The sequence below is a fragment of the Microcaecilia unicolor genome, chromosome 2 (assembly GCF_901765095.1).
Source record: "Microcaecilia unicolor chromosome 2, aMicUni1.1, whole genome shotgun sequence".
In the NCBI taxonomy this organism is placed as follows: domain Eukaryota; kingdom Metazoa; phylum Chordata; class Amphibia; order Gymnophiona; family Siphonopidae; genus Microcaecilia; species Microcaecilia unicolor.
In genome coordinates this window covers 177,218,169-177,227,438 of record NC_044032.1, presented here as the reverse complement: position 1 = coordinate 177,227,438, position 9,270 = coordinate 177,218,169, and the positions used below count along the sequence as shown (strand labels likewise).

Sequence of the window (9,270 nt, the reverse complement as noted above, 5' to 3'; positions counted from 1 at the left end):
GATAAAGGCAAGATAAACATTTAAGAGCTCCTAAGGAGAAAAAAAAACCCAGAAAGGAAAATCCATAGTCCATAGACCATTATTAAATGGACTTGGGGAAAATCCATTGTTTCTGGGATAAGCAGTGTAAAATGTTTTGTACTTTTTGGGATCTTGCCAGGTATTTGTGACCTGGATTGGCCACTGTTGGAAACAGGATGCTGGGCTTGATGGACCTTTGTTCTTTCCCAGTATGGCAATACTTATGTACTTAATCCAGCAGGCAACTGCAGGAAAAAAGAGGCTTCAACAACAGCTTTGACTGACACTTCAGTTACCTTGACCCTAAGAAGAGAATTGTGGGATGTCCCCGACGCTGGTACTCTATGCATATGCAAAAAAATGAGCATGCGCAAAGTACCTGCATTGGCGACTCAGGAAGCAGCTGCTGACTGCCGAGCTGTGTTTAGGAGTTCCTGGGCACCTTGGGAGACATCGTCAGCTGGCAGGGCTTGAGGTTCCCTGTGGCCACTGAGAGTGCCGCAGCACACCTGCAGACCATCCATGCCGCGGCACACTGGTTAAAAATCGCTGCTCTAAAGACACCACCTTTTTACCTCCTTCTATTTCTGAGAAAAGGAGAAAAAATAGTGCTAAACTGCGCTTCCTGCTGAGCTGCTGTCATCATCATCATCATCAACCATGAGAATGGGCAGAGCTGGATTAAGGCATACGCAAACTAGGATTCAAGAGGCTAGGAATTCCAGCTGTCTGAATTTTTTCAGGAAGATGGCTAAGTGCTTGGATATTTTTCAGAGTTTAGCCCACTATCCTGCTTATAATCGAACGAGAAAAATGCCCAAGTTCCGACCTAAATCGGGAGATGGACGTTTATCTCACAAAAACGAATAACGCGGTATAATCGAAAGCCGAACTTGGACATTTTCAACTGCACTCCATCGCGGAAGCGTACAAAGTTGACGGGGGTGTGTCGGAGGCGTGGTGAAGGCGGGACTGGGGCATGATTATCACCCGAACAGAGATGGGCGCCTTTCGCCGATAATGGAAAAAAAGTATGCGTTTGTAGCTAGAATTTAGGGCACTTTTCCTGGACCCTGTTTTTTCACGAATAAGGCCCCAAAAAGTACCCTAAATGACCAGATTACCACCGGAGGGAATCGGGGATGACCTCCCCTGACTCCCCCAGTGGTCACTAACCCCCTCCCACCACAAAAAATGAGGTTTCACAACTTTTTATTTTCACCCTCAAATGTCATACCCACCTCCCTGGCAGCAGTATGCAGGTCCCTGGAGCAGTTGTTAGGGGGTGCAGTGGACTTCAGGCAGGTGGACCCAGGCCCATCCCCCCCCCCACCTGTTACAATTGTGCTGCTTAATGCTTAGTCGTCCAACCCCCCCAAACCCACTGTATCCACATGTAGGTGCCCCCCTTCACCCCTTAGGGCTATAGTAATGGTGTAGACTTGTGGGCAGTGGGGTTTGAGGGGGATTTTGGGGGGGCTCAACACACAAGGGAAGGGTGCTATGCACCTGGGAGCTCTTTAACTTTTTTTTTTTTTTTTTTGTAAAAGTGCCCCCTAGGGTGCCCGGTTGGTGTCCTGGCATGTGAGGGGGACCAGTGCACTACGAATCCTGGCCCCTCCCACGAACAAATGCCTTCGATTTATTCGTTTTTGAGCTAGGCGCTTTCATTTTCCATTATCGCTGAAAAACAAAAACACCCAGCTCACAAATTGTCGAATAATACATGGACGTCTATTTTTTGTGAAAATACGGTTCGGTCCGCCACTTCACGGATCCGTTCTCGGAGATAAACGCCCATGGAGATAGACATTTTTGTTCAATTATGCCCCTCCACAGCTCTTCAATGCTCTCCCCTTTCAACCAATGGGAAGACTTCTAGACACAAGAGGGAGGAGCTGAGCTGCAAAGGCTATAGGGAAAGTTGAGATCTACACAGGGTCTTTGGAGAGAATTATGGAACTAGTGAGTGTTCTGAGGTGGAGTGGGGGGGGGGGGGGGAAATTGTTGAAGATTAGGACTAAAGAATAAGAGAAAGTTGTGGAGGGTCTGCTGTTAGCTGAGGAAAAGAAATGGCAGTGAATGCCAGAATTTTACTTGATGGAGGGCAAACCTGGTGGGGAGTGGGGGCACTATCTGAATGAGCAGCAGGACAGCGCTAGAAAGAGAACTAGAGAGTGCATGCACTTGTATATGTTTCTATGTCACTGGTGAGGCCAGTCTCATATAAATAAAGCTTCCCTTCGAAAATCAAGACAATCTCCTTAATGTTACTGCGGTAATTCTTCAACCTGCTTCGCCGCAGTTACATTAAGGGGATTACCTTGATAAAGCTAAGGCGAAACACATTAACACTATTTCCCTGCAGAAGATATCATTTGAGATAAGTACGTTCATTAGAAAGTTTTGAAGCAAAATGTTATCAGAATTGAATAGAAGCAATTTGATTTGAACTGAAAAATGAACTATTCCTAAGTAATTTGAAAACCTAAGTAAAATTTAGAAAAAGCAAAGTAAAAATAAAGTAACAGATTCAAGCAGACTAATGAAGATATAAGGTGGAATACTTACTTCCATAATTTTGAAGGAAAGTCATTGGCTCAATGGAAGGTCACCTCTGGAGGTTCGTGAAATCTAATAAAATTAAGTTACAATATACTAAAACATAAAACAACAGAATTCTGTCATGTGCCACAAGGAATCATGAAAGACTGTATCTATAACTATACAAATAATCATTACTTAAAGCTGACAGTTTTCAAATCATGAATTCTGAATCCACTAAGCCAGGGATTCTCAACCCAGAGTTCGAGACACACCCAGCCAGTCAGGTTTTTAGAATCTCATGAATATTCATTGTGGATACCTTGAAAATCAGATTGACTTGCTGGGTCCCAAGGACCTGGTTGAGAACCCCTGTCCTAAGCAAATGAAAGGTTGCCAAATACTTCAGGAAATGACAATATATGTAGGGAGGGCAATTTCAAAAAGTTATTTACACAGATAAAGCTGTGCTTTAGCTATGAGATTGGGCTGTTGTAAAATTGCCAGCCTTATATGTACATTGAGTGGCATTTTAGAAAGGATATTGAAATCAGAATTGAGTCATCCAGGGGTCCTTTTACTAAGGTGTGCCAAAACACGGCCTCTGCGGGTGTAGACGCATGTATTGGACATGCGCAGGTCCATTTTTCAGTGCATGTGCGAGAAAGGCCTTTCTTTTAGCTGAAAATGGACATATGGCAAAATAAAAATTGGTGCATGTCCATTTTGGGCCTGAGACCTTACCGCCACCCATTGACCTAGCAGTAAGGTCTCATGCGTTAACTGGGTGATAATGGTCTACACGCATACACTGTTGATTACCGCCTGGTTAGCGCCATGAGCAGGAAAATTTCTAGTGCTCTTAGTGGACGCGCATAAAAAACAAAATTACCGCCTGGGCCATGCGTTAACTGGGCAGTAGTTCAAAACTGATACGTGTAGGATGCTCATAGGTGCCTACGTGGCTTAGTAAAAGGGCCCCCAGGTAGGTATGAATCCAGTTCCACTAGTATTGTAGAACTGGATCTCCCCAGATAGACCCTGTTCTAGAATACATGGAGAAATAGACATTTATGCTGTGGCTATGTGCGGCATGAACATCCATTTTAGAAAAATGAATATCTAAAATATCAATGGGTCAAAATGAGCAGATAAATGTTTATGTTGTGGAATAGCAACATATTCATTGTGGGTATCCAGAAAACCTGACTAGCTAGGTGTGTCCCAAGGGCTGGAAAACCTCTGGTCTAAGCCATTGTAGAAATATAAATGTTTATTTCCTGAAGCTGTCACAGTACCCACTATCCCTTGCCAGTTTGACTGGGTGGTGATCATCAAGCACTGGGAGATTAAGGGGACGACATCTCCCAATCCCTGTAGTGGACCACTGTTCAATAGGAGCACTTTTCTGCAACCTACACATCTTAGGGAACAGGTACAAATCTCAACAACAATCTGATAGGACATAGGTGTTCATTCCCCTTCTGAAGTGGGAAATGAGCGTTCATTTTTTAGGCCTGCTCTGGTCCTGCCCGAAACATGGCCAGACCATGCTCCTTGCCATTTGCATCTTCTTCAGTTTTAGATTTGTATATCCTAGCTTTTAAAAATTGGAATGTAAAGGTTTACACACATGTAAAGCACAAATAGCGCTTATGTCATTTCATGTCTACATCTTCCTGCTGTAGAGTGAAGCATTACTTGGGAAAGGTTTACACTGGGATTTGGAGCTACGATGTATTTTGCATTTTGAAAAATGAGCAAGACAGAAGGGGCAAGTGTATGCTGGTATTTTCCCTGGTCTAATTTTCAGAGTGCAAATATGTACGTGTTTTCACTTTGAAAATCTGGCAGAGTCCACAGAGTGAAAAGTATGTGCATAATTTTCCCTTGGTTGAGCAGTTGTAAAATTGCCCCCAGAATGTTAAGCTCAAAATTAATCAGTTCCATGAACTAAAATGGAATTGTGTTTAAATAGGATGCCTGACTGGAATATGTTGACTTTCATTAACTTAAAAGAGGCAATGATGAAAAGATTTTCTTGAGAGCCATAAAATAAATCTCTCATTAATTTTTATGAGTTTCTGATGCCAAGTTGCTGGTAGTTTTATAAATCTGCAGTTCTTTCCTTGATAAGAAATAATACAACTGAAACTAGTTACATTTTCTACTTTGAAGTGGAGATTTTTCTGCAGTTTCTCCTAAAGTCCAGAAGAGCCCCTCCCATGGGCCCTCCTGAGCTTGCAAAGAGGGGTTCCCATGCTACCAATGAAACTGAGAATGTCCTCTGTCTTGTTCTGGTGTTCTCTCAATAAAGGCTCCTGTTCTACCCCAAAGGCCTGTTTTAAGGCACTCAAGAGGCTTACGGCAACATCTGTTTCCCTCCTTCCAAAGGGCCTGTATTGAGTCTGAGATGAAACTGGCAGTGCTCCCAGGCCAGGGAGCACTTCCTAGCCACCAGGTTGATGTCCAGCCTCTGATTCTAAGAGGTCAATTTTGAAACATACACACTAACAAATGCATGCTCATTACACATGCAAATGTTTAGAATAAAGGCACATAAATGTCAAAATTCTGCCTAAGTGCTATTTTGCAAATACCTGCTTAACTTATATTGAGTGGCGGAGTAGCCTAATAGTTAGTACAGTGCCCTCCTAACTAGGGGAACTGGATTTGATTCCCATGCCAGCTCCTTGTGACTCCAATACTCTATGGCTGGTGTAAGTATTCACATCTAACATTTAAGAATGTATATACTTAGGGGCCGATATTCAGACCATGGGAGGGAGCCTGGCTAACTCCCACAGTTGGCGATCAAGCTGGATATTCAGTGCTAGGCCGTTTCTGGTGACTGTCATTGAATATCTGGTTTATTTATGATCAGCTTAAACTTAACTGATTAAGTTAATATTTTGAGGTAGGAAGGTTTGGATAACTTTTTAAAAGTCCATAAGCCATTATTAAAATGGACTTGGGAAACTCCGCTGCTTATTTCTGGGATAAGCAGCATAAAATGTATTGTACTGTTCTGAGATCTTGCCAGGTACTTGTGACCTGGTTTGGCCACTACTGGAAACAGGATACTGGGCTTGGTTGACCTTTGGTCTGTCCCAGTATGGCAATACTTATGTAACTTACATAGTTTTTATCCAGCCAAACATATTCCAGCTATTTACATGGCCCAATATGGCCGCTTAGAATAGCTGGCTATGCGCTGAACATTCGGGCATAGCCGCTATATTGCACAATATAGCTGGTTATCTCCTAGCCACTAACTGGGAATATTCAGAGGGAATTTTATTTATTTATTTATTTATTATTTTTTTCAAAAATTTATATTCTGCTCAATCCATGATTCTTAGCGGATTAAATAGGTACATACATAATATTGTCACAAACCTAACTGGCAAAATATCACCCGATAGCTGGTTAAGTGCCATCTAATTAGCTACGTGATGCTCATGGCTGGTTAAATGGTTTTGTCTATTGGGGGGTTAGTATTCTGTAAAAGAAAATAGACACTTACATTACTTTACAGAATATGCTCCTATCAGAAGCTCATTTGGTGCCTCATCGTAGATGGCTGCTACAGAATTGCCATGCCCTTAATATAAAAAGGCTTAAAATGAACAAAATCATAATAATTTTTTAAAATGCAGCATATAAATGGATTGAGAATTGAATGGAGTTTGACAGCCCCATTATCTGCCAAGCACTTCTTGCCTGCCATTGGCTTTTCAAATGAGATATCCATTTGAGACACTGAGAATATCTCCATGCCCATTCTATGCAAGGAACAGTCACTATTACTAATCCCTTGTCAATCCGCTGATGCAGAAAGCTCCCTACTGCTCCAGCTAATGCAGAGGTTTCTTCTAGATACCTCTGCCCTACTTCAGACAGCAAAGAGCAGTCACAGTAAAAATACAAAACAAAACAAAAACAAAACAATCTAACAAACAACAGCAGTAGCAACAACAAAAAAAAAAAATCCAATATGACCTAACAGTTCCACATAGCCCAAGAACTATCAACACATACCTTTATCTGCAGGAAGGGTAGGCAATTTTCAAATAGCCCATTAATGCACTTTTGTAAGATTATTATGGGATAATCATATTGTTGAGATTAATTATCACATTTTTGTAGTGGGGAGGAGGGCTAGGGGCCTGAAAGTTAATTGAGGGGGGTGTAAGGCTAAGGTTCACCTAGGACACGTGGAGGGACATAATCAAATGGGGCGCCCAAGTTTTCATGAGGACGTCCTCGCAGGATGGCCCCATAAAGGGGCAGGGCAACTCGTATTATCGAAACAAGAATGGCGTCCATATTTTGTTTTGATAATACAATTGGGGACGCCCAAATCATGAAATTTAGGTTGACCTTAGAGATGGTTGTCCTTAGGTCGTTTTTGAGATAGTCATCCCCGGTTTTTGGTGATAATGGAAACCGAGGACGCCCATCTCAAAAATGACCAAATCCAAGCTATTTGGTCATGGGAGGAGCCAGCATTCGTAGTGCACTGGTCCCCCTCACATGCCAGGATACCAACTGGACACCCTTGGGGGCACTGCAGTGGACCTCACAAATTGCTCCCAGCTGCATAGCACCCTTACCTTCTGTGCTGAGCCCTCCAAACCCCCCACCCCAAAAAACCACTCCCCACAACTGTACACCACTACCATAGCCCTAAGGGGTGAAGGGGGGCACCTGCATGTGGGTACAGTGGGTTTGGGGGGGGGTGGAGAGCTCAACATTTACCACCACAAGTGGAACAGGTAGGGGGGGATGGGCCTGGGTCCGCCTGCCTGAGTGCACTGCACCCACTAAAAACTGCTCCAGTGACCTGCATACTACTACTACTACTGCTGTGAGGGACCTGAGAATGACATTTGAGCCTGGCATAGAGGCTAGAAAAAATGTTTAAAAATTTTTTTGGGTTGGGAGGGGATTAGTGACAACTGGGGGAGTAAGGGGAGGTCATCCCCGATTCCCTCCTGTAGTCATCTGGTCAGATCGGGCACCTTTTCGAGACTTGATCATGAAAAAAAATGGACCAAGTAAAGTCGGCCAAATGCTCGTCAGGGACGCCCTTCTTTTTTTCCATTATCGGCCAAGGACGCCCATCTCTAAATCATGCCCCAGTCCCGCCTTCAGTACGGTGCCGACATGCCCCCGTGAATTTTGGTTGTCCCCGTGACGGAAAGCGGTTGAGGACACCCAAAATTGGCTTTCAATTATGCCAATTTGGGCGACCCTGAGAGAAGGACGCCCATCTCCTGATTTGTGTCGGAAGATGGGCATCCTTCTCTTTCGAAAATTCATCTAACAACCTTGTACTGATCCTATATGAACCATCTTCTCCAGAACTAATGGGTTATGAGAAAACATCAACTACTCAAGACTCTGATAGCCCAAGGACTCTTCTTACCTAAAATCCCGCTAGAATCATTAAAGGATCTCTCCCTTGCACCAGCAGGGCCATCTCTCAGCAAACAGGAGCTCAATGCCATCTCTGAGTTATGTACTGCACTGAGAGAATAGGTTGCCTAAATCTTTCATGACCTCCAGTTATAAATCTGGTAAACACCTACCGTTACCTACCATGCAACTTCTAGAAGAATAGAACAGAAATATATGGTACATTTCAGCTCCAGGACCTGGGCATATCCAAATCCTTCACCAGTCTGTGGCAGAAGAAGTGGCCCTAAAAAGACCAAAAACATCTAAATCCTTTGCAAATGTCCCACCAGGAAAGGACCTCAGGACACTCGAAGTTATAGGGGGAAAGGTCTTCCAGAGGGCCATGGTAAACCTAAATATGACAACCCATCAACTGCAAATGACAATATCTCATGCTTACCAAGTCAATTCTTATAGAGAATACCATACAGCTAGTGCCCCCACTTCAAGATCTGGAAGAATATCAGTTCTAAGTTATATAATGTATATATGTATAATTCCTAAAATATGATGTTCTAAACTGAGTCGGTGATAGCTGATGAGCACAGAAAAGCATGGCTCTGGGAATATGGCCTTCAGAAAGATTTATATGGCTGATTAACTGATGCTGCATGTTTAGAAGATGATTTGGAGAAAAGTCAAAGACACAACACAGTATCACTGATTAAGATCACATGAGCTCTCCACACAAGTGACTGACCAGCCCACTTTTAGTTACAGGACACACACATTGTTTATCAAGGCCAGTTCCCAGCACAATATTGTCAACAACTATAATCATGTAGAAGAAACCAGATCTGTATCCATATGAGCCAAATATTTGTACCAGCTTCTGACTAGTCACTCGGGGAGGGGGGGGGGGGGGGGGGGTGGGGGGGGGAGGGAAGGGAAGGGATGATTGACATTTTTCAAATAGGTATGGAATTCAGTAGCGTATTGAGCCTTCAAGATCTTGGACCATGGATATATACTCAGTTTTACAAATTTACCTCCTCCATCCTCACCACTAATGCCCAGATTAAAGCATTCTCAACACCATCTCTTAGTACTTAGATCCAAGCTTTAGTCCCTGGTACTACTGGAGCCAGCTCTGTGGGTGCTTCAGCAGCTCCCAGGCAATATTCGGCCGGAGGCTGCATATTATGCAGGACCTGAATGAATATCATCTGGGATCTGCAGAGTCATTTATTGAATGCTGGTGTCCAGACATGGTCCAGCATTGAATATCCGGAGTTAATTTAG

General features: G+C 43.4%; 1 long non-coding RNA gene across 1 annotated transcript; it reads right to left on the bottom strand.

Annotated features, from left to right (window-relative positions):
- Positions 1-206: 206 nt before the first annotated feature.
- On the bottom strand, positions 207-8,258 carry LOC115462323. The gene is made up of 3 exons (XR_003940816.1): positions 8,170-8,258; positions 2,593-2,655; positions 207-608 (listed from the first exon to the last, which is right to left on the bottom strand). It is a non-coding gene; the product is annotated as an uncharacterized LOC115462323 (long non-coding RNA).
- Positions 8,259-9,270: the final 1,012 nt, after the last annotated feature.